Source organism: Chiloscyllium punctatum, chromosome 3, assembly GCF_047496795.1.
Source record: "Chiloscyllium punctatum isolate Juve2018m chromosome 3, sChiPun1.3, whole genome shotgun sequence".
Classification (NCBI taxonomy): Eukaryota; Metazoa; Chordata; class Chondrichthyes; order Orectolobiformes; family Hemiscylliidae; genus Chiloscyllium; species Chiloscyllium punctatum.
In genome coordinates, this window is record NC_092741.1 from 145350316 (window position 1) to 145375571 (window position 25256).

At 40.4% G+C, this 25256-nt stretch overlaps 1 protein-coding gene across 1 annotated transcript in view; it reads right to left on the reverse strand.

The window, feature by feature from the left end:
- Positions 1-809: 809 nt before the first annotated feature.
- The window catches only part of lratd1 (LRAT domain containing 1), a 42809-nt gene continuing 18362 nt past the window's right edge, over positions 810-25256 (reverse strand). The window contains exon 3 of the transcript XR_011955203.1: positions 810-4915. The gene's annotated coding sequence lies outside the window, so the exon portion shown is untranslated. The remainder of the gene's footprint in view (positions 4916-25256) is intronic.

Here is a 25256-nt window from a genome sequence, read left to right on the forward strand (position 1 = left end):
CCCACAGTCAAATGGGCTGTGTTTTAGATGTTAGTTTACATTGAGGTAACATCTCTCTCAGGTGGATGGTAAAATCCCAAGACATTATTTTGAAGAAGTGATGGGTAGTTATCCCATGCACCCTAGTTAATATTATCCCTCAAGCAGCATCTCAAAATGGATTATTGATCAATACCAGACTACTATATGTGGGAACACTGCCATATACAAATTACTCACTCTTTTCCTGCATTACAACATTAGCTACACCTTCAAAAAGTACTCCTTTGGCTATACATCACTTTGAGATGTCTTTATGTTGTCAAAGGCATTATATAATTTTTCTTAACTGTTTAATAACCTATGACATTGAGATGCTCTGATGATTTGGTTAGAATGCTTGGACAGTATTTACATGAACCAAAACATAAAGTATATTGTGTCCTTTGTAAGAAGTTAGAGGAGGGAAGAAAGAAGGAAAAAGAGGGGAAGAAGGAAGCAATAATTGCATTTATGTGGCTCTTTTCAAAAGTCAGGATGTCCCAGCCAAGGAAGTCCTTTGGAAATGTAACCACAGCTGTATTGTAATTTGTTAATGTTTTTAACATTCTTATCTGCATGTTATTTTGGTTTGAGTAATGTGACACTAACAAGTAATAAGAGTCCCCAAGGATTGATTACATAGGACAAAAATATGTAACAATGACTGCTATGGCTTCATATGGTCAACCAAGTGTCAAAATTTAGATTATAAAAAGTAGTCGCCGACATTTGTTACTGACATTAAAATTAATGACCTTCATGAAAATGAATAATGTTTTATCACAGAATTGCTGGGAAATTATTATTTTGTTCTCTTTTATTTCATTTGCATTTCATAATAAATCCCTTACATTAGAAAATAGGAATTTATTAAAACAATCAAACCTGCATTTCTGGAACTCTCATTGTCATAGGAGTCAAACTCCAAGTTTGAATACATCTTCACTACATCTTGAATATGCTTAGCAACATTATCAAAACTACTTTTAAAGTACTTCCTGCCTTCTCCTAATTTCTGTGGTCTTGTACGAGGTATTACACAGGGAGCAAGATGTCCACTCAGCTCTGTAATTAGCTCCTGCGAAAGGCAACTTTTAGCTTCATCACACCACTCTGACAAAAATAGAGGTTCTGGAAAGCCTAGAGATCACACATGCAACTGATTTACAAAATATCTTCATTGTGACACTGACTAAGCAACTTTCTGCAGCTAAAGCGTTCCAAGCATGCTGCCTTTGATGCAAAAATGTAATTTTATATTGAAAACAAGGGCTAAGCACTGTCTAGCTGCTACAGTCTGTCAATCTGTGTTTCCGGGATCTCATAACAAAATGTTATTCAGAAAGTATTTCTTTATTGTTGAAAATTTCTCTCCATCTAACACAATGATACTGCAATGCAAGAGGGAATTTTAACTCACCCTACCTGGCAGAAACAGGTTTATTCAAATACCATAGGAAGACTTTCCATCCCTTTCTACTTGAGTTTCTGTCCACTGAAACATTAAAGAAACATTGCCCTCTCAGGGCAATTAGGGATAAAGCAAAAAATAGTGCTAGTGATGCTCATATTCCAAGAATGGAAAGGGTTCCATCATTCTCGATAGGTCATTATAATATTTCCTTCTTTGAACATGCATCCTGGGAGTAATTCTTGAAAGGATGCCACATTTCTCTTGGCTAATTTGATGCCAGCTTTCGTTTCTTTATCCCTGAGCCACTAGAAAGAGACTATCGGCCATATCCTCAACTTTTCAAGGTACAGGAACATAGCAGAGAATTTGGGGGTTAGTCCATTCACAAGTTAAATGTTCATGATGGCCAGCAGTTAAAATTCCCTGGATCTCATACTGATGAAATTAGGTAGTTACTTCACCCTCTCTATCTCCACAATTGAATCACATAACCAGTTTAAAGCCCTGTACATTTTACTTTGTAGGGTACAACATCTAATGTCTGACCACATTGTTATGACCAGGAGAGGCCACGGTTCCTCTCTTTTCTGATCCTTTTCTCAGTCAGTTGCAACAAAACCGCAACTATCGCAGTGTAATTAAACTCGAGTAACCAGATCAAAAGTAAAGAGCCAATGCCAAGATTTAATTGAATGAAAAGGCTGGCGTTTTAGTACCTGAAAAAAAACAAAATACCAGAACACAAAGTACACACAAAATACAGATAATGAGCTTACAGAGATTGTATCTAGTACAGACTGAAAGATAACAGCAGTTGCAGTTCAATGGTTTTTAGAGAGTCTTTGAGTTGCAGAAGTGAAACTTGAGTCCAACTGTTTAGCCCTCTGTTGCCTCAGGAGTGCAAAGCTTAGAAATAACATTGATTTCTCAGTAAACAGAGATTGTCACACTTCGCTTTTTGCTAAAATTGGTGCAGATTTGCTGGTAATGAAACAAGAGGGAGAGAGAAGCTTATCGTGTTCAGTCTATGTCACTTTCTCTCCTTGTTACTCAAAGCAAGCTACTAAAGTATGGTTCATTTGAGTATTTCCAGTCAAGCTTTTTTAAATTTTTTTCAAATCCAACACTCTGCAGGTAACCTTTCAACTGCCATAAATGAAGTTATCATTTAATTGTGAGTAAAACAAGAACTGTAAAATGCTTCATGTCTCACTGAGTTTCATGGTTCCTTGATTAAAATGGTAAGTTTCAGACAGTTGGTTATATACAATATATTCTGTGTGGGTGCCTGAGCTCACTTGGTGATCAAAGCAACCGTTTTAAGTCAGCATGGTTTTTTACACAACTTTACTTTAGTGCTAGAAAGACTTAGGTATTAAGATCAAATGTTGGAAACTAAATGTTGATAGTCCATTTTCACGACAATTGTAACAATTTCTAGAGGAAGATTGAAATAGAATTTCCTTTTTATTTGTTCTTGAGGTGCTGAACCTACATGGAACACAAATTAGAGAAACAAGACATTCAATCCAACAGATTTATATGTGTTTATGCTTTTCAACAGCTTTCTTGCATCCTTATTAACCGAATTCTACCATGCCCCTATACTTGTCCAACTTTCTATTAAGGGATCTAAATAATTTGATTCAATTAGTCCATTTGGTAATATAGATGAAAGAGAGGACTGCAGATGCTGGTCATGAAGGGCTTTTGCCCGAAACATCGACTTTCCTGCTCCTCAGATGCTCACATTTGGTAATATGTTTGGCAATCTAACCATTCTCTGGGAAAATTCTCCTGGATTCCTCTTTGGATTCATTTGTAACTTTTTTACATTTATGATTCCTCTGTTTGACACTTCCTGCAAGTGGAAACATTTCAAGCCCCTTCATCACTTTGATGACCTTTATTGGGTCACCCCAAGCATTCTCTATTCTGAAGAACAACGCGGTAGCCTGTCTAAACTTTCCAAAGAATTATCATCTCTCAGATCTGATAACATACAAATAGTTTATTCACATTCCTCTACATGTGAGTATCACATAGAAACTTAAACTGTGCATGATACTCCAAGTACAGGGAAGGATCTATAAGGGGTTATTATATAGCTTATGTCTAATGCATTGCTATCTGATGTGACATTTGCATTTCATTAAAAAATAGATATGATTACCTGTTCGATACAGTCTCCACTGTTCATAGTGAGAAGGCTTGGGCAATTGTGTTTGCGTGGGATGATATTTGAGAGATTTTCATCTGGATGTTTACTGCATAAAATCATATCTTTTTGATTTATTACTGTCACATATACCAAGGTACAGTGAAAGAAGTTGTCTTACACACTTTACAGGCAGATTGTAATAGCAAATGCATCAGGGTAATAGAACAGAGTGCAGGATTCAGTGTTACAGCAAGAAGATGCAGAGAGAGAGATCAACATTAACATTAGAGATCCATTCAAAAATATGATAACAGTGGGGAAAAAGCTGTTCTTGAATCTGTTCATACATGTGTGTTAACATTTATATCTTCTCTCCCTTGGAAGAGGGTGGAGGAGGGTATAACCAAGGTGGGAAGGGTGTTTGATTATGTTGGTTGCTTTTCCAATGCAGTGGGAAACATAGATGAAGTCAATGGATGAGAGGCTGGTTTGTGTGATGGATTGGGATGTGTTCACAACTCTCTGTAGTTTCTTTCGGTCTTGGGAAGAGTAGTTGCTATCCCATGCTGTGATGTATCCCGATAGGATGCTTTTGATGGTGCATCAACAATAATTTATGGACATGCCGAATTTCCCTAGCCTCCTGAGGAAGTAGAAGTGTTGTTGTACTTCTTGACTGCTGTGTTATCATGGGTGGACCAGGACAGATTGTTGGTGATCATTGTTCCCAGCAACTTGACCATCTTCACCTCAGCATCATTGATGCAGATGGGGACATGCCCTCCACTCCACTTCCTGAAGTCAATGACTAGCTTCTTTGTTTTACTGATGTTGATGGAGAGATTGTTGTCTTTACAGCATGATATTAAGCACTTAACCTCTTTACTGTACATTTTGAAAATGCATTTTCATGGTTGGTGAGTTTGTGGCTGTCGGGCACTCTTTCTCCTCACAGTTCATTTTCTGAAATGCCCCACCAAACTCTGCATAAGCTAGGACTTGCAACATTACATGGATGATGATTGGTTAGTTTAGGGGGACGAGCTGAGAATAGTTCACAGGTCGGTGCAACATCGAGGGCCGAAGGGCCTGTTCTGCGCTGTATTGTTTTAATATCTATGTTCTACTCATTTTCAAACATGCCTGTCAACCTTTGACCTTGCAGAAAAATTAGGAATCATGGAGATTCTGGGGGCAGTTTCCCAAGTGATGTTGGGTTGGGATCCTTATATCACCCATTTCTTCCAGATATTCTCCAGGCAGGTTTGAAGGTGAGCAAGTAACACCCTTGGATCTGGCTGGTAAATAATAAAGGCAATCTGAAAAGCAAATCAAGAACTGTGTTAATGCTGAATTCTGGATTTCCCATCCTGACACTGGCTTCCTAACCTACTCACACCTCACCAGGGTCAATGAGGTGTGAGTGACAGTAGAAAGGGCTTTTTCACTGAAATTGACATGTCAGGAAGGCTTTAATCAGGTGAAACTGAACAATTGCAGCCACAGTCATTAGGAGACTGCTGTTGAAACATTGCTTCTCCCAGGAAGTGTCATTGGTGTTGATAGGTGATGGTCAACTTTTTGGAAGGTATTTCACCTGCACAGCCCGTCAATTCCTTTCAGTTGCACATCCCTACTGCCAGCCTTTGTTATGGCATTGAAACTGGTTTTGCAGCACCACCATCCACCTCTGGGGAGGCACAAGGCAGGAGTAACATCCCAACCAACAGCTCCAGCAGAGTAGCCTTTCCAGATCTCCCCTTCAGTGCTGTGGCTGCCAAAGCCTCACAAATCCAAGAGCTGGTGAGCCATTGCGGGCATCTCGAGTTCTTTTTTAATTAGAAATCCTTCCTTTCACAGAACTGACTGGTCACCCTATCTGCCCTTCCCAATCATTCAGGGAAGCTGGAAGTCAATTAGGAGAAAGTGAGGACTGCAGATGCTAGAGACCAGAAGGCCAGGCCTGCTGTGTTTTTCCAGCACCACACTTTTCAAACCTGGAAGTCAATGCCATGACCCAATGACAGAGACTTGGCAAAGTGTTCTAATTAGCCACAAAATCAGAAATTGGTGGAGAAACTCAACAGGTCAGGCATCATCTGTGAAGAGAAAGCAGAGTTAATGTTTTGAATCCAGTGACCCTTCTTCAGAACAGTTCTGAAGTTTACACATGGGAACATAGGAAGAGAAGTAGGCCAATCAGTCCCTCGAGTATGTTCTACCAGTCAATGAGGGAATGGCTGATCTGTGGCCTGACTCCATATACCACCCTTAGCCCATAACCTTTAATACCTTTCTGTAATAAAAACTTACTGTCTCAGATTAAAAATTAACATAATGCTGCAAGAGTTGTTGAGTTTGAAATGTCAGGTTTTGCCTCAGATTTTCATCATTATTTTACTGCTAATTAGCCAGATGGTTTTCTCACCTGAAAAAAAATGGTACATCATGGGTTAAGAAAATTCCACCCTTTGTATTTAATCTAGATGAACCATATACGTTAATGCCAAGTAGCACCCATGTAGGTCACTTCATGGCTTTAATAATAATTGTTTTATTCACTCTGTTACTGAGCAGCTAACACTTATACTAGTTTGATCAAATGTGACTAGCACAAGACTAATGGTCTAATTATTGACTGGCTGAGTGAATGAGCGTGTAAATACAGTTGTTTCTACACAACATAAATAGTACTTAAAACATTGCAACCAGCAATTGAAATTGTTCTTAATGCAAATAGATAATCATTTTCCCCTTCTGACTAAAATAAGTGACTGCTATATTGTAAACACAGACATTTCAATGGTTTAAATTCTATCATGCCACCTTCCCACCTAAGGCACATGTTTAAAGGTGGTGTGGATTACGTAAGTGTATATAAAACCTAGAAATTCCATTGAATCAACTCTAGAATAGACTGTGTGCACAGCACAATAAATTACAACGTAGTCTCACCTACATAGAGTCATACAACACAGAAACAGATCCTTTAGTCCAACCATTCCATGCCAAACATAATCCCAAATAAAACTAGTCTCACCTGCCTGATCCTGGTCTATATCCTTCCAAACCTTTCCTACTCATGTACTTATACAAATGTTTTTTAAATGTTGTGATTGTGCCCACTTCCTCAGGGAGTTCATTTCACACACGAACCACCTTTTGTGTAAAGAAGTTGCCCCTTATGTTTTATTTAAACGTCTCTCCTCTCACCTTAAAAATATGTCCCCTAGGCTTGAAATCCCCCATCCTCGGGAAAAGACAACATAGTTGGAATCATTACTTTCCACCTTGTACCAGTGATACAGGTAGCTCTCCTACTGAACAAATTCAGCTTCAGGTCATTCAACTTGCCAGCACTGGCCTCTAGGTAAGGCCCAGGTTGGGGTGGGTTGGTGGAGAAACATAGGAACAGCAGTTGTTCATTTAGCTTCTTGAGCCTGCTGCAACAAGCAATGAGGTCATGGCTGATCTGCAACCTAACTTCTTAAACTTGCCTGTGTGTCATATTCATTAGTATCTTTAACCAACAAAAATGTATCAATCTCAGTTTTAAAATGAATAATATAAATATAATACCAATTGTCATTTTGGGAAGACACTTCCAAATTCCCACCAGCCTTTAGATGTAGAAGTATTTCCTATTTTTTCCTCCTTAACCTTTAATGGTTGAACCACGGCCTAATAAGTGTGTCAGCCATCAGAAATAAGCTCACCTCCAGTCTACCATATCTGTTCTCTGAATATCTTGATAGCAAGATAAATTGACCTTTCAAACTAACACAAAGTTGAGATAAGCACCCGTGCTCATCTAGAGCTGAGACTAAAAATATAAGAATGGCTTTTCAGTGGCAGTGGGTTCATGACCCCTGGAGACCCTGAACAGAGGTCAGCTTAGGCAGTCCAATTTGACAGACAGGTCCTTCAACAGATGTCAGCCACCCGAACAACATAAACACAAGTCTTAAAAATATTTTAGATATCTAACAAAATTGGCACGACACATCAGTCAACCACCTCAATAGCTTGGGTGTAAATCACTTCCTAGCTAAATTGGTAAACATTCTTTCTACCATTAAATATTGCAATCTTGGATGGAATTTAGTTGAGCCCACTTTGGCAGGAAACATGACAGCTAAAAAACGCTTAAGCATGAGAGAGGCCCACTCACCAGTTTGGTGGTGGCGAAATCTTGATCCTACAATTAATTCTGAAGTGGGAAGAAGCAAATGTGTGGTATTTGTCGGGTAATAGCAGGCTGTCAGTTTATTTTAATTACACCTGAGACCACCACTCAGGGATTAAATGGGAATTGTATGGCTTCCCTATGCCTCCCAAAGGCTACCTACTGCCTAATTGAGGGATCCAGTATTATGAAATGCAAGGCCACTGAAAACAAAACCTGCCCTTCTTTCTAATACCTGGTTTCAAGAAAGAGAATGGGAGGAAAAGGGCAAGCACTGGAGTGCCAGCAAGTGGAAAATGGTGGACACAGAGAGCACCACCTAACAGAGCGTTTTACATAAAGAAGGAAAAAGTGACTGAGGTGGATAAATTTGTATCAGGTTCGAATAAGATAGACTATTTTTAATTTCAAAAATATGCTTTATTCATAAAAGTATCTTTATATACATGCATGGTCACTAGAGTAGTTCGGTTCTATGCAGACTTTGCATTTTGAGAAACAACAAACTTTAGATTCTCCCAACAGTTCCAACAAGCCAAAGGCATTTCTTACTAATGCAACATGTTATTTACATATATTTGAGACACCAGGAAGGTCTGATAACTGAACGGACGCCTATTTAATATTAGCAGAAAGACCTTAGATGGTGGTTTTCCCTCACTGCACCATGGCAGCAGCTGCCCCAAGCTTCAGTGCGACCGTCAGCACACAGTCCTGGACCTTAGAATGGGCCAGTCTATAACACTGTGGCCTTGCATTTCATAATACTGGATCCCTCAATTAGGCATTAGGTAGCCTTTGGGAGGCATAGGGAAGCCATGCAATTCCCATTTAATCCCTGAGTGGTGGTCTCAGGTGTAATTATTAAAACTGACAGCCTGCCATTACCCGACAAATACCACACATTTGCTTCTTCCCACTTCAGACTTAATTGTAGGATCAAGATTTCCCTCAGGGTCAACTCCTTGCTCTGAGAAAGCAACAAGTTTCGGGCTGACCAAAGAACATCTTTCACCAAGTTGATGGTCCTCCAAGCGCAGTCACTGTTTGTCTCGGTGTGCATCCTGGAGCACAAAGTCCTGCGGTCCGGAGCAGCTCGGGACAAGGGTGGGTGACGATTAGCCACGGCAGATTCTCCACTGATGATTAGCCACTGCCAGTTCTCCACCAGTCTTTCTCCTCTGGGGTCGTTTGACCTCTGGAGACTACTTGCCACCGGAAATATATATATGTACTGATTGTTTTCCCTCCTGCCTGTTCTTTCATACTTCTCGGTCCCCTTTATTTATACAACTATATACTACATATTTAATTTACCTCTTTTTTTTATCAATATCATTTTATTGGTTTATATAGAAAAATGAGTTACAAACTTTAACCAGAAAAAGGAAATATATTTTTTAAATCTTTATAATGGCTGTAAAATCTCACATTAATATTAAACAATGAAATTTCAGTTCATTTGATATTTATGCGCTATTTCTCTAAGATATTCCAAGCAATCTCTTTCGCTGTATTCAAGAACAAATTTTTTTTATTCTATCGTCTGCGTCTCAATTTTTTTTAGCATTATTTGTGGTGGGTAACCCACTATCAGCTGTTCCATATATAAATCTCGCCCCTTTTGCACTTTCATTAATGTTCCAATAAATTTCCATATGGTTGGGTGGTGAGCTCTGAGTACAAAAGCAATTCTCCAATGAGCGGCTTCAGCGTGATTACTTGCGCGATCTTCATCGTTTATTGTTGTCTCATAGACCGACCACAAAGGTGCCCTTCGGCTACTGCCACGTTTATTGTAGAGTCCAATATAATTAAATTCAAACCAATCTAGTATTGGTTGTAGTTCTTGAGGCAGAAAATCTGTGAGTGCTTCAAAGTATACGATTTATTTGTGGTGGCGAATCGTCTTCAGTGACCAATGGGTGGTGGCTAAGCGTCCTCTGCGGTTAGAGGGCAGTGGCTAATCATCGGTGGCGAATCTGCTGTGGCGAATGGTCCCATCCCAAGGGACAAACCTCAACGAAAGTCATTGCATCTGTCTCCAGACTTCCTTTGCAAAGGCACATTCCAGCAGGAGATGTGTGACAGTCTCTTCCTGCTCACAGCCACTTTGAGGGCAGCATGTGATGGCAGAGAGAGTCTGGATGTACATGAAGGATCTGACAGGCAGTGCCCTCCTTAATACCAGGCACGCCGTGTTAGGTGCTTGTTGAAGCATTGTGAAGATGAGGCATTCTGCCAAATGACTTTGATAGTCTACTTAGGGAACAACCCAACAAGAGTAACCCTCTATAGAAGCAAATTACTGCGGATGCTGGAATCTGAAACCAAAAGAGAAAATGCTGGAAAATCTCAGCAGGTCTGGCAGCATCTGTAAGGAGAGAAAAGAGCTGACGTTTTGACCCTTTTTTTCCTCTCTTTTTCCTGCAGGATCTTGAGGGCATTATGCACTGACCACTTCCTGATGGGCCTGTGGTCAAAAGTGCTTTTGTTTGCAAATTTTTCCACAACGAACAGGTGATATGGATCAGTCCAACTATGTGGCTGCAACAAGGCAAGTCTCATCCTCTGCAATACCGAGGACAAGTAGAATCACAGTACATAGCGACACTTGGTGTTTGCGCATCAAGGGTCTACACACAGATTGATACAGCTACACACACAAAAATGGCCATCAGGATGAGGATGGTATTGGGCATGTTCTTCCCAGAGGTATCTTACACCTCCAGAGGAAGTAAAAGATTGTTTGAGTGACTGCAACAGTGCACTATCGGCCATGAGCCAGTGTGCTATGTACAACAACAGAGAGTAGCTCACAACTGATAATCCTGCGATGGAGAGGGAGTGGTGCTCCCAAAAACCCAGTTTCTGCCTCACCTTAGTGCTCAGCTCACCCCAAGTTTTTGCGCATGCCCTGGCACCCCTGAACCATACCATAGATGAAATTAGGAGCACATTGCATAGGATACATGGCACAGTAATAGGCCGCTTTGCCTAACTCGGCCATGTTAGCTTTCATGTCACAGTTAATTCTCCTCCCATCTTCTCATCTAAATAGATCTTCATAACCCTCCAACCTTTTCCCTCATTTTTTTTGTGAATGCATCTACACTACTTGCATCTTCTTGCAGTAGCAAGTTCCACCACATAGTTTGAACAAAAATGTTTCTTCTCAATAACTTTTTGGATCTCTTGGTGACCATCTTAAATTGAAGGCTTCCAGTTATGCTCTTCCTCACAGGATAAAACATTCACTATGGAGTATTAGGAATTCATTTACCATCTCAGTATAATTTAGCCAAGTCTCTGTGACACCTAAGAACAGATGCAGTCTGGGCCTTAAATGTGTTAAGAAATCTTACAGAGAGTTTTTAAACACTTTGGCAGGTGTGCACAGATTTCTGCTGCCATTGCCACAGCTTTGTTTGGTTCTGAATCACAGAATCTTTACGGCACAAATCTTTATTTTATCATTATTTACCAATGTGGAGTTATATTTATTCACAACCTTACAAAAGCTCAAACAGCATGTGGTTATGACTTTAAGATATGGATTGATTGATGACACTAGAGAGACCATCTTCAATATAGCATCATGAGATTTGGGGTGTCCACGCGGGACAGCAGACAAGTGTCTCTTTCAATGACTTGTCCAACATCTCAGATGAGCAATAAAAATCAAGTTTTACTTGTCTGGTAGAGAAGGTAAAGATTGAGGGCAAGTCTGTGCATGCATTCCCAAAAGCAGAAAAACCGACTGCCTGCTTGCCCAGTCAATTATTCTTGAAAACGCAAGTACAATCACAGCTTATTCAAAATAAAATGTGTCATGAATTATTTAACCTGGATAAAGAGATCTTTTAAAGTGCATTACTTATTATCATTTTGCGTCATTTGCTTTTAAATGTCTGTTCTGCTTTAAAACTAACAAAAAGCTTTCAACTTTACTATTCTTTCTTTTAAAAGTGCACAGCACTCAAGTATTCAAGTAAATGTAGCTCAGGACTTTCTCACGCAAGCTGATGCCAATATAATGCATATGCAACATACAATGTAAAACCACACCGGATGTGATTAATATTGTTAATAACTAGTTATTAGTGCTCACCCTGGCAAATATTATGACAAGGAGTGATGTTTTACACACGTATCAATATGCTGAAAGTAGGCTTTTTAATGACAATTGCACTTAACTTTGCTGTTGTAACATTTAGCAGTCAATCAATAAACCAACAGAGTACCTTGTCCTGAACAGTCCAAATTGCTTTATTTTCTTTTGAATCTAGGATTGCCAAGGTATACAACACAGATACAAGCCATCCAGTCCAACCAGGCCAATCTCCACTTGAGTCTCTTCCCATCTTTTCTTATTCAACTGTCTCCCTTCTTACCACTATATTTACCTAGACTCTCCTAAAATGCATTTATGTTATTCATCTCACTACTCCCTGTGGAAGGTTCAATATTCTCAGCATTCTGATTCATAGATATGTAGAGCCAATACGTGTGTACAGCACTGTAAAATACCCTTCAAGCAACTGAGTCTGCACTGATCAAACACCTAACCATTCTATTCCCATTTTCCAGAACATGCCCAGGAGGCCGGTGTGTCTTAATATTGCAAATGTAGAGCTAAATACTTCTCAAATGTAATAAGGGTTTCTGCTTCTATCACACCTATTGCCAATGAGTTCCAGATTCCCACCACCCTCTGGATGAAAATTATTTTCCTCACAATCCCTCTAAACCTTTCCTTAAACCTACACCCCAGGCATTGATCCCTCCATCTTCCTGTCTACCCTATCCATGTCGCTCCTAATTTTATGTATCTTAATCATGTGGCCCCTCAGTCTCCTCTGCTTCAAGGAAAACAATCCCAGTCTATCCAATTTCTTTTCATAACTAAAATTCACAAGTCCATGTACCAACCTGCTAAACCTCCTCTGCATACTCTCAGTGCAATCACATCCCTCCTAGAATGTGGATTCCTGAACTGCGCACAATACTCCAAATATGGTTTTATATAGTTTCAGCATCTATCTCCCTGCTCGTAAAGTCTATGCCTCAGCTAATAAAGACAAGTATCCCATATGCCTTCCTAACCATTTTATCTGCCTGTACCGCTGCTGAAAGAGAACAGTGCTCCCTTTGATCCATAGTGCTTCCCAGTTCCTACTGTTCATCATGTACCATTTTACCTTGTTTGGTCTGCCCAAGTGGATCACCTCCCACTCATTCAAACTGAACTCCATTTGCCACTGAACAGTCCAACTAATCAGCCCATCTACATCTTCCTGTAATCCACATTATTGACTACTCCACCAATGTAAAGCAGTTTCTTACAAATTCCTTACTAAACTTCTTAGTGGTTACTTTGTACTGATCAGCTCTAGTTTTGTTCTTTTTCCCAAATGTACTTGTCCCCTCAGTGAGTATTCTATCAAACCTTTCATAATTTTAAACATCGTCATTAGGTCAGCCTTTACTTTTGCAAAACAACCAAATCTGTTCATTCTCTCCCAAGAGATTTACTCCTGCATTCATGGTATCCTTGTAATTTATTTTATAATATGACAACAATATTATATGCTTTTCTCCAAAATTTGATGTAACTTCAACATAACTTCTTTACTTTTTTGTTTCAGCAGTTTTCTTCCTTAGATTAGATCACACAGTGTGGAAACAGGCCTTCGGCCCAACAAGTCCACACCGACCCACCGAAGCGCAACCCACCCAGACCCATTCCCGTACGTTTACCCCTTCACCTAGCACTACGGGCAATTTAGCATGGCCAATTCACCTAACCTGCACAATTTTGGACTGTGGGAGTAAACCGGAGCACCCAGAAGAAACCCACACAGACATGGGGAGAATGTGCAAACTCCACATAGTCAGTCGCCTGAGGCGGGAATTGAACCCAGGTCTCTGGCGCTGTGAGACAGCAGTGCACACCACTGTGCCACCGTGCCGTCCGTCCTTCTCTTCCTAATCTTTCATTTTGTTCCTCTTTAAACTCTTTTTCCTATCAGGTAAGTGTAAATATTTGTACTATGTCTAATACACACAAATTACATAAATCCTTGAAAAATCATACATCTTAGCTGAGATGCATCATATGATATGACCTTTTTTTAACATTTTGTATAAAAAGGTATGAAACTAGTAGATTTCTGGATGCTAAACTTCTGAAATGTTTCTATGTACCTGAGATATCCAAACTTCTCCATAGGAATCAATTTCCATTGGGTTTCTTCCAATTGTCAACCATACCACTAGAGCAGAAGATCCACAGATAGCCTGGGGAAATGATGCAGTGACATTTCACTCTGATTTCTCGTTACTGCTGTCAAAGCTATGGCAAAGTGTTTGACATTATAGCTGCTCAATCTCAATCTGTATCTCCAAGATTACTCAACCTCTACATATCTTCAAGATTGCCCACAAATATGTTTCTAAGTCCTCCATGTCACCAGGATTCTCTACCTTCTCCTACAATCATATCCACAACAGCACAACTTACCAGGTGAAGGTTTCTTTAGATGTTGATTGGGGGAGGAATATTGGTTATGACATGAAAAGAATTTCATACTGTTCTTCGAAGAGTGCTATAAGGACAATCAGATTAGACAGATTGAGCCTTAGCTTGATCATAACTTGCCTAACTACATACTTGTAATTGCATTTGACAACTCTGCGCTTGGTACTGCATCACAGTGAGTGAATATTCCTCTAATATTCTAGGCAAATACTTCTGAAGTAAAATATTATATATATAATGGTTGCTTGTCCAATTAATATTACAGATTTGTAATGTCAGACTTCTGGATTAACTAAGTCGGTTACAAGGAATTAAACATTTTTTCTTAAAGGGGAATCATAAGAATACAAACTAAAGACAAAGTAAAGTTAGCATTGTGAAATACTGTTTGAATACTCATTACATTCCGAGTCTTAAGGACCCAGGCTTGCAGTTGTGCTGGTACATTTTAAGAAGATAATTCTGGGTTGATAAATAGGTGGGTGGGAGACAACATTTGATGTACGATCTGTCACATCTACTTGAGCACAAAGTCTAAGCTAGCCCATAAGTGCTGTTAGGGGCATTACATTTTGGGTGAATATTAAAATGAAGCACCAGCCTCTCTTTCGGATGGATGTAAACATTTCCATGGCAACTATTTCAAGGAAGAGCCATGGATTTATCCCCAGCATTTTAGCTAATATTTGTCCCGCAGCCAACCTCAATAATAGAGTCATTACCACATGGCGGTTTGTGGAAGTATGCTGTGCACAATTTGGAGGCAGAATTTCCTAAATTGCATGATAGGTATCATAGAGTCATGGAGATGTACAGCACAGAAACAGACCTTTCAGTCCAACTTATCCAAGCTGACCAGATACCCTAAACTAATATAGTCCCATTTGCCAGCACTTGGCCCATATGCCTCTAAACCTTTCCTATTCATATACCCACCCAAATGCCTTTTAAATGCTGCAATTGTACTAGCTTGCACCACTTCGCCTTTACCTAGCTCATTTTCCTGCAAATCCACTCTAAGGCCTGGTTTTAATTTCAGTTATTCCTTTGCTCCTCTGTTGGTCCAGGTCTCAGGTCTGGTTTTATTCTGGATCACTCCTCTCACACTCCGTCAGGTGCAGACTTGAACATAGTTTTATATTCGGTCACTCTTCATGCTCTCTCAAATAGAATAGAATATTCTTTATTGATGATCAGTCAAGCCACCAGTTCCGAACACTGCTTCTGTATGATGGCTGAACTGCAGGAATACAAGTCTAATTGCCCCAATATTCGTGCCCTGTATTATGCTGACCCAGAAAAGGCAGTTCTCTCCAATCAAATACCTAAGCCAGTTTCACATCAGTCTGAGCATCTGCACAGCATGGAGACTGCTCTAAGCCTTCTATCAAGGAGCTCTTTACAATAGATGTTGCTCGTTGATGGGTTAAGCTATAGCTGTATAAACCAAAAGGTTTCTTTTCTCATTTAACATCTTTCATGGTCTCAAAGTGTTTTACAACAAATTAAGCACTTTTGAAAACACATCTCAGAACATAAAGAAACAAGATGGTAAATTTGACCACAGCAAACTCACAAAGTTTTATTAAGAATAAAAAATTATATTTGAAATGATGTTGATCGAGTGATAATTATTGGCCAGGATACTGGCCAACTATACTTTCTTGATGCAATGCAGTGCGTCTTTAGCAAACAGAAGACTTGGTTTGACATCTTATTTGAGAAACAGCACTTTCAATAATGCAACACTCTCTGGATAATGTATGCATCAGCCTCAATTACACGTTCAAGTATCTAGTGCGAGGTTAGAGGTCATGACCTTCCAACTCAGGACTATCAATGCTATCATCACTGTCATTCAAAACCTTATGGTAAACTCATCCACTCAAATTGCCATATAGAGTCTGCCTGGGTCAGCTCCGTTTGCCTGCACCAAGCTTTGGAATTCTGTAAATATTACCTTTTGAAATGCAGTTCTGCAAATTCCCAGATGCTTTAACCAGAAGGTGATAGCTCCAGACGCACTTACCCCCTTCTTCGTGCATCAACATCCACTTCTCTCATTTCTGGGTTGTGTGTGTCCCATTTCTTGCATATTTGTTTTGTTTTCATGTAACTGCCCTTCGATCAACATCTCCAAACCACAGTTCAGAGATAAATAGTGAATGTGTGTGTTTTGGACCAGGCCAGACCCCCTCAAAACATTCCAAGAAAGTAGCCAGACCCTTGCTTTGCTAGATCTTATAAGCATTTGTAACATGGATATTCCAGGAGGGATGCAGCTGGTCAAACCACTGAGTTTCAAACAAAACAGAATCTATTTACAAGATGACCAAATGAATTACAAAGAAACATGAACAGAATACAGAGTAACTTAACCTATCTGAAAATCCAACAGATTATACCAACTTAATGATGCTGTTCCCAACACTTCCAACAATTCCCATAAACACCCCTAAGCACAAAAGGTAAAATCAAACACAAGTCTGACAGGAGAAATGCCACACAGAGAGAGGATCAGCATGGACCTTCTTCTTTGGGTCCGGTAGTTTCAAAGCTACCTGACTGCATTCAGTGAACAGCCAAACTGCCAAAAACCAAACCAAACCAGAGCAAAGCTGAGCTGGGAGAACTGGCCACACCCCTTTCATTGTACAAGTGTTCCTTTTTAAAACTGGAAAGCGTTTTTCCTGAGGCAGTATCAGTTAGCAATCATCAAATTGGCCCTAAATCCCATCCAAGCCAGACTTTATGGAATTGCTGCTTTTACGACTTCTCTGAAAAAAAAAGCCAAGGTCAGCATAACCTTGTTGAAGGATCAGTATCCTCACACATGCCTACAATGTGAAATGCCACCATTCCTAGATGAAGGAGGACCACACCTTTCTCATGATGTGGCAGATTTCAAAACATTAAAGAGAGAACAATGGTTTCCGGAGAGCGTTAACTCATGCATCACATTCAATTAAAAATGACATCAGGATTTCATAACATGGTTGAGTATCAGTTTGTGATATATACAATAAGAGAGAAAACAGAATGTTCTGACGCAGCCTCAGTTGGCAAATTCCCTTCCACTGTTCCAATCTCCAACAGTCTTATGGCTCTCCTCCCAGAATCTGCAAAGTTTCCTTCTCACATTGGTAGGAAAGCTGAGCTCCACTATTTCTCCCACCTTTTCAGCTCACCCAAAGTAGGGCCTGCCAGAAATGCCTTCTGGCTGTTGTCCAAAAGCAGGCTTCCAACCATGATGGTTCATTAGGAACCAGTACTCAATTTATAAAAGTGCTTCTTTGTGTTTTTGTTGTCTTTCCAGGTTTTTTTTTGCCCTTTCTGACCCTCCAGTTTGAGTGGCCAGGTTCAAGAGCATTTGAAAACTTCTTCTGGGAACCCATATATTAAGCCCCCATTTCCTTCTATAGGTAGCAATGATTGTTTGTGAGTGAAAGTCACTATTTTCAAATTAATTTCATTTCAATAGATTGGCCGTCTATGCATACCATCAGCGCCAACACCTTGAGTGGAGGAGTAAATAATGTCTGGGAGTTACAGAGAGAAAAACAAGCAATATATTAAAATTTTGCATTTTGCAAAGCAACCTTCCAAACCCTGAACAGTTTATAATGAGCCAGAAGTGCAATGATTCTAGAAACATCTCTGCCAATTCCAAAATAATAGTTGACTTACTTGGCTCTGGGTTGATTTGAGAGAATCCAAATCATGAATTAGTAATGCCTGCATATTTTTAAGCACAAGGTCAACTGTATTTTTAGCTGTAATATTAGCCCTTGTGACACCCTTAATGTCTGCAATGAGAATTAACTTATTCTCAAAAAAAAAGTTAACCTCTATTTCAGGGTGGCCTCCAAACCTCTTCTCTATGCAAATTCCAAATGCACTGAACTATAAATATAAATGTGTCTAAAGCACTTTCGGTAAAACTTCTTCAATAAAGCCCCTTTGACTTACAGACATCTCTTTACATACCATAAATTAGATACAACATGGTTCAGCTATCATAAATGACAGGCCCACATGCAACAGGAAACACACTTTCAGTGGAAAAGGTGCAATCTGCAATCCTCAGCCCTCTTTGGCACAAAGTGGTTGTAAGTTAACTAAATATGAAAAGCATCTCGAAGGACCGATAAATAGCTGCTGAGTTGTTGACCAGGATAACAAAACTCATTTCAGATGAAGGGCTTTTGCCCAAAACATTGATTTTCCTGCTCCTTGGATGCTGCCTGACCTGTTGTGCTTTTCCAGTTCCACTCTAATCTTGACTCTGATCTCCAGCATCTGCAGTCCTCACTTTCGCCTAGGATAACAAAACTGTCAGCTAAGAAAGGTTCAGGAGTTCCCACACTAGTTAGAACATTGGACTGTTTGTACAAACATTTTACCTAAATGATCATCTCAACTGTGTTTTTGACGCTCCGGTGAGGAAGGTAAGTGACTGAAGATGGATAAGTAATTAGAGATCCAAAGTACAGTGCAGTAACACCACTGAAAACAGCATGATGGAATCCCAAAATTGCAAACAAAAAAAAACAGCTTAGATATTCCGCTATGGTGTGCTATGACTTTAAGGATGGGGGATTGGCTGGGCTGTGAGTGAGGCAGAATCAGCAGAATGAGAAGGTGAAGTCAAACTGTGCACAACACTACCTTTGGTATAAAAGAGATGATAGCAAAGCAGCAATTTCAGTGGAGTAACTAAATCAGAGACTTAAACTACTGCTCTGGTGAATATGAGCCCAAATTCCAACACTGCTGCTGGTGGAAGTTAAGCTAATAAATAAACCTTGAACGTAAAGCTAGTCTTCATAGTGGTGACCAGGACAACTGCCCTTAATTTTTAAAACTAATCTTCTTTGCTGTTTCAATAAGGAAATCTGCTATTCTTGCCTAATTATCCTATATGTGGCTCCAGGCCTATAGCAATCTGCTTGACTCTTGATTCAGCAAATTATTCTTTTCAAGGGCTTTTAGGAGCTGGCAAAAAATCCTGACCTCACCAGTAATACCCACAGAACATTGATGAATACATAAGAAATGACCTGGTAATTTGGACCTTGTGGGTCTTGTTAATGCGACTTCTAAAACATAATGCCGGAGGAACCACTCCTCCAAATTGTTTCTTATCAGTCCTATTTACGAGGATCATCGTGGGATGTCCAAGTGAGGTGCTATTGACTTTTGCCAGTTGCTGCAGAGTTAGTGGACTCACCATGTTCAGTGTCATTAGAAAAGGGAGTGTTGCTGGACTCTAAAAAGTCAAAGGAGTGAGGAGGTTTTCGTAGAGAACGCCTCCTTTTGGTGATGAGTGTTAAGTTACACTTACTCTTACATTGTGGCATGACTTAAAGATTAGCCTGGCAACTGAGAAGGAATATTGTGCACGGAGGGAAGAGGATAGTAGCTCTCAATAGAAGACCTCTTCATCGAGGATTTTCAAAGAGAACTTCTGCCTCTATCTCGGCTAATGACAGCACCTGAGACACCTAGATTTCACAAGGGTGGCAGTAACAGTAAGGTACCACCTCCTACAACGAGACATGAATCTGCATAAGGACAAGGATGGTACTGCCCGTCATCTTGACGATAACTGTGGCCCTCAAATTGTCGACCAGTAGATGCTTCAGGTGGAAGCAGTGGCATCACCAACATTTAACGATTGTGCACTAAAATAAAAGCAAAGAACTGCAAATAATGGATATCTGAAACAAAAGCTGCTGTCCGAGTCACCAAACCTGAAACATTAACTCTGCTTTCTTCCCACAGATGTTGCCAGACCTGCTAAGTTTTGCCAGCAAATTCCATTTTTGGTATTGAACAGTATTGCATGCATTCTTGACTGTGAAGGTGTCCAAGGTCTAGTACAGAGTGATAGATTACTGCATCACCTCCCCTCTAACCAAAGAGAAAATGGGAGACTGAGCTTGTGGTTTTATCAAGTATGATTCCCAATATGCAGGATGCTAGTGATTGTTTCATGTAGCTCTGTGGACCTTAAGCATCAAGAAGGTGGCATATCTCAACCACACAGGCAATTACTCCCTGGATGCGTATTTGTTGTTGGCGATACTCTTAAAATGCTGCTGATTAATACCCACTATCCTGACAGCTGTCATTATGTATTCACCCTGAGACAGTCAACCAAACTACCCTTGAAGGATCACAAAAACCAGAGGCTGACTGCTGGGGGAACAACGAATACCCACTTTGGATTTGGCTTACAACTCCCTTCCCCATCCATCCAGTATGCCTACAATTGGAGCCACATTGACACCAGGACACTGTAGAGGAAACTATCAGGATTATGGTTGCACTGGGAAGTGGACAATGGTACTCCAGTACTCACTTGAGCATTTCTTCAAGGTCAACATCATGCTGAGTCCACCACAACCTTGCTCTTTTGATGACAGCAGACCTTTGGAGGAAAGTTCAGAAAGAGGAGAAAAGAGAGGAGATATCCAAGACCATCTTGCACTATCCACAAGCAGATATTCAGGGGCGAGGTTGGTAGATGTTGGATGTTACAATCAAATAACGGACCCTCAGGAGGTAAGGGGGAAAAGACTTCATATCAAGAGAGCATTTGACAGAGTATGGTACCCAGGAGCCCTAGCAGAAATAGTATACAAATATCTTTTTACATTTCTGCATTTTTTATTGCAGACTGAAAAAGGAAAAGATTAAGAGGATTGACAGATTTTGAAAGCCAAAGGCTTGTTGAAGCATTGCTACTCAGGTGAACTGGAGCCTGGGATGGGCGTGGCCCATGGATATTGGTTCAGCTGGCAGCAAACAGCCGATTGGTTAGTGGACTGTTGTCAATGCCAAAAGCCTACTGTTTGTGAAGTTATGTGATTGGCTCAAGGGTAGCTGAACATATTCAGATTTGAATATTTAGGCAGAAGGAAACACCATCAGCAACTTCTCATTCAAACCAGACACTTGCCAAACCTAGAGCTGGTTCACCTTTCCTTCTCTGTTGTAAAGAAGGGAGTTCCAGGGTTTTGACCTAACAGTAATGTCTGTCTACCTACACCAAGTGGACTGCTGCAGTTTGAGATGACAGCTCACCAAGTTCAAGGGTGATAAAGATAAAGATACAGGTAGTTCTCCTATAACACAGTGGTTGCATTTCCGTGCGACATCGTGTTATAGAAAATAAGCGACGGGGCCTATGGGAAAAACAGGTTTAGGGACTCCAGTTTAATGAACTTGGTATTTCTGTAACTGACCAGAAATGGACAAGTTGTTACAAGTGAAACTTCCCAATGTATTGCTGTATTCCCAGCTTCTTATGGAGTGAAGTTTATTCAGAACCCAACTCTCTGCCATCAAACTTCGTGAAACTTCCCCAAGTTTTTCTTTGGCACTAGTAAAATTTCCTTTTTTTTTGAGGGGGTGGTCAAAGGGCTGGGATGCTCTGAACAGCTGGAGGTTTTGATGGGTCTCAGGTTTCAGAAAGGCTGAGGGGCCAAGACTCTCAGACCCTCTGCTTTCAAACATAGACAGGGTGACCTTGGATCAGACATAACTTGGGGATAAGCTGGGGTGAGGATCGATGAGGGTGGCCAATGGTCTATCCTTAGTTCACACCTCCCCTCTTCCACACACATATACCCTCTCTTGTAAAGTCACCTTGTGTTGAATCTTCAGATTGCCAGCAACTGAGCCTCTGCTTAACACCACTTGCTGGACATCACTAGGTTTGCACTTTGTCTCCCTTCCCACTCCTTGTCCACACCAACTCCATGCATGATCCCAGTGGTCCTTCCAGCAAAAAAATTCCAATGTCAGTTTCCCCTATCTTAGTTGCATACTGAAGCAAAAAAAAAACAAAAATGCACACACACGGACGACAGCCTGGGGCAACAGATGCACCACCAAAATAAATCATAGCTGGCTGATAATACAGGGGATGGAATGGTGTAACAGCAAACTGGAGTTCACTTTATTTAAAAAAAATCTAATTCTCAAATTGCATTAATGAAACGCATTATAGGAGATCTACCTGTAGGCAAAAAAGTTGACAAACAGTAGCACCCACCTTCCTTGAATGAACAATTTTAAAAAAACTTGCCCAAGGGAAGAGTTGGGAAATAAGGGGAAAAAAAAAAAGAGGAAATCTACTATCACATCAATCTATTGCTGATGCAGCATACCAGGTAGCAGGATGTGGGCGAAATGGGATTGAAAACAGAACAGGTGAACATCCTGTCATCCTTAATGTTCTCAATGATACCAGGCGCAACAGCCTCAGCCGTTGCTTGTCCCAGGAGCAGAGCATCAGCTGCCCAAAAGAGCTTAGTGTATGGAAGCAACTTCATCATCCAATTATGTGCACCATTGTCCTGCTAAAGGAAAGAATGCCAGTAAGTGCATTGTGAAGAGTCATGGTTAATGTGCCAGCAGAGATTGAGTGGTAACTGCAAGAGATGGTGTGGTCAACTAGCAGCACTGATGTAAGAGGGCAAAGTGGAACATTGAAAGGTTGACACAAGTCTCAATTGCTGCTAAGGAGTGATATAGTTGTGGTACATTGAGCAACATGAGGCTCATGGTACAACAGCTAGTTGCCATTTAAAAGACATATTCATCAAGGTTAACACCCTAAACCATGTAAGATCAGTGTACATTTTCCAGCAACATAGCCAGGTCTTTGAGACTACAGTGTGTGTGTGTGCGCAAGTGCGCGTGTGGTGGGAATTAATTTATTTTACCATCTGCTCCCAGTGTATTGCAGCATATACCTTGAGTATAGCTCAACCTTCTAGAAATTAAATCCTTACAACCTCTCTCAGCAAGAGCTCCAAGCACCTGACATAGCAACCTCAAACCTTCCACATTTGCTACTCTAACCCTGTTCCCTTTCCTTCAAGGAACATTAGATTTGATTCTTTAGCGTGTAGAAACAGGTCATTTGACCCAACAACTCCACCCCGACCCTCCAAAGAGTAACTCATCCAGACCAATTTCCCAACTTTTTTTTAAGATTCCCTACAGTACAGAAATAGGCCATTTGGTCACACGTGTCCACACTGACACTCCGAAGAGTAACTCACCAAACCCATTCCCTACATATTGCCTGATTAACACACCTAACACTAAGGACAATTTAACATGGTCAATTCACCTAACCTGCACATCTTTGGGCAGTGGGAGGAAACCGGAGCACCCGGAGGAAACCTATGCAGACACAGATTGTGTGGAATTTGCACAGTCTGCCCTAGGCTGAAATCAACCCTGATTTACTCCTAACTAATGTACCTAACACTATGGGCAATTTAGCATGGCCAATTCACCTACCATGCACATATTTGGATTGAGAGGGGAAACTGGAGCACCCAGAGGAAACCCACATAGGCACAGGGAGAATGTGTGTGTGGAGCTTACACAATCACCCATACTGAGAATTGATCCCAGGTCCCTGGCGCTGTAAGACAGCAGTGCTAACCACTGAGTCATCGTGCTGCCCTATAAAATTAGGGCAGAAGATCAATATGCTCCAGGTGCTGCTGTGACTTGAACACACTATCCCTTAAAAAAAAAGACAGGTTGCCTTTAAGTAGTACAGGATTGCCAATATGGCAGTAGCATATTGTATGCTTGGTTGCACACTACTATTCACAATGAATAAGCAGCATCAAGTTGAATTGGTTTAAGTACTACCTATTATAACAGGACCTGGCACAGAGTAACCAAGCATTATGAACCCTGTACCCAATAGCAGGAATATTGGTAGCCCCAGGATGAATTTGTGCTTATGCAATAAAGTATCAGCAAAACCGTCACTGACAAGATTGGTCAATAAAATAGCAGGGTTATAATCCCAATGTGTTTGAGATTCAAAGATCACCTGCTCTCCTGGGCCCATCTGAAGTATCAACTGAGTTTACATTATGCTACAGTTTCTCCTGTTCGTCTCTCCCCACAGATTTGTGCTGTTCGGTAAACAATGCTAGGAATAAAGTATCACTGTAAAACATTTAGTAAAAGGTTATATCTAAGCATATCTGGTAGTTCTGTACTTTCATAGTTCCGCTCAATGTGATTGGATTCTTAACTGCAGACTATTATTAAACATACAAAACTATAAAACCATTAAAAATAGCCCAAGGCAGTAGAAACCAGTTTTATTAATTGAAATTAAGTGCGCATTTGCGTGAAATGTCAAATCTTAAAGTTTACGTTAAATTTGGGTAATAGAAATAAATGAAGCTCACAAAAGGTTATTCATTTATCAAGGTACTCAAGCATTTAATATCCTCTCAATTCTTTGCATCAACTCTGTACTTAAGTCTACACTGTAGTTTGACTCAAAACTAAGCTAGGAATGACATCGATGGCTTTCCTGCACTAAGTGTATTCTGCTTTTGTTCTGGGAGGGCAACATTTCCACAACTGCATACATTACCTGAAAAAGGTGGTACTTAAAGTGGTATGATCATCGCAAAAACTATTGGACTAGTTATTCAGAACCTCTGATCAGTGATCCTCAAGGCAGTGTTCAAATCCAACCACGGCTGGCTGTGAAACTTGAATTAAGGTTTTTGAGAAATCTGGAAGACAGAGCTAGCCAATCATGTAACTGCTGTCAATTGTGGTGAAAACCCATCTGGTTCAAATCTGATATTCTTACAGCCTGGCCTAAAAGGACTCCATATCCACAGCAATGCTGATGATATTTCAAACTGTCCTCTGAAATGGCCTAAGGAGCCAACCAGTTCATGGGCAATTAAGGATTTGCAATAAAGTCTGGTCTAGCCAGCAATGCACATAGTTGAATTTTTTTTCCCCAAAGTCCCTGCCCAAGTAGTATGGCATTTTTCCTTTAATGTATTAGTAAACCACCTGGGTTGTATGAACATTCCACAACTTGCAAGGCAATTTGATTCCTGGTACCAAACCGCAATATTTA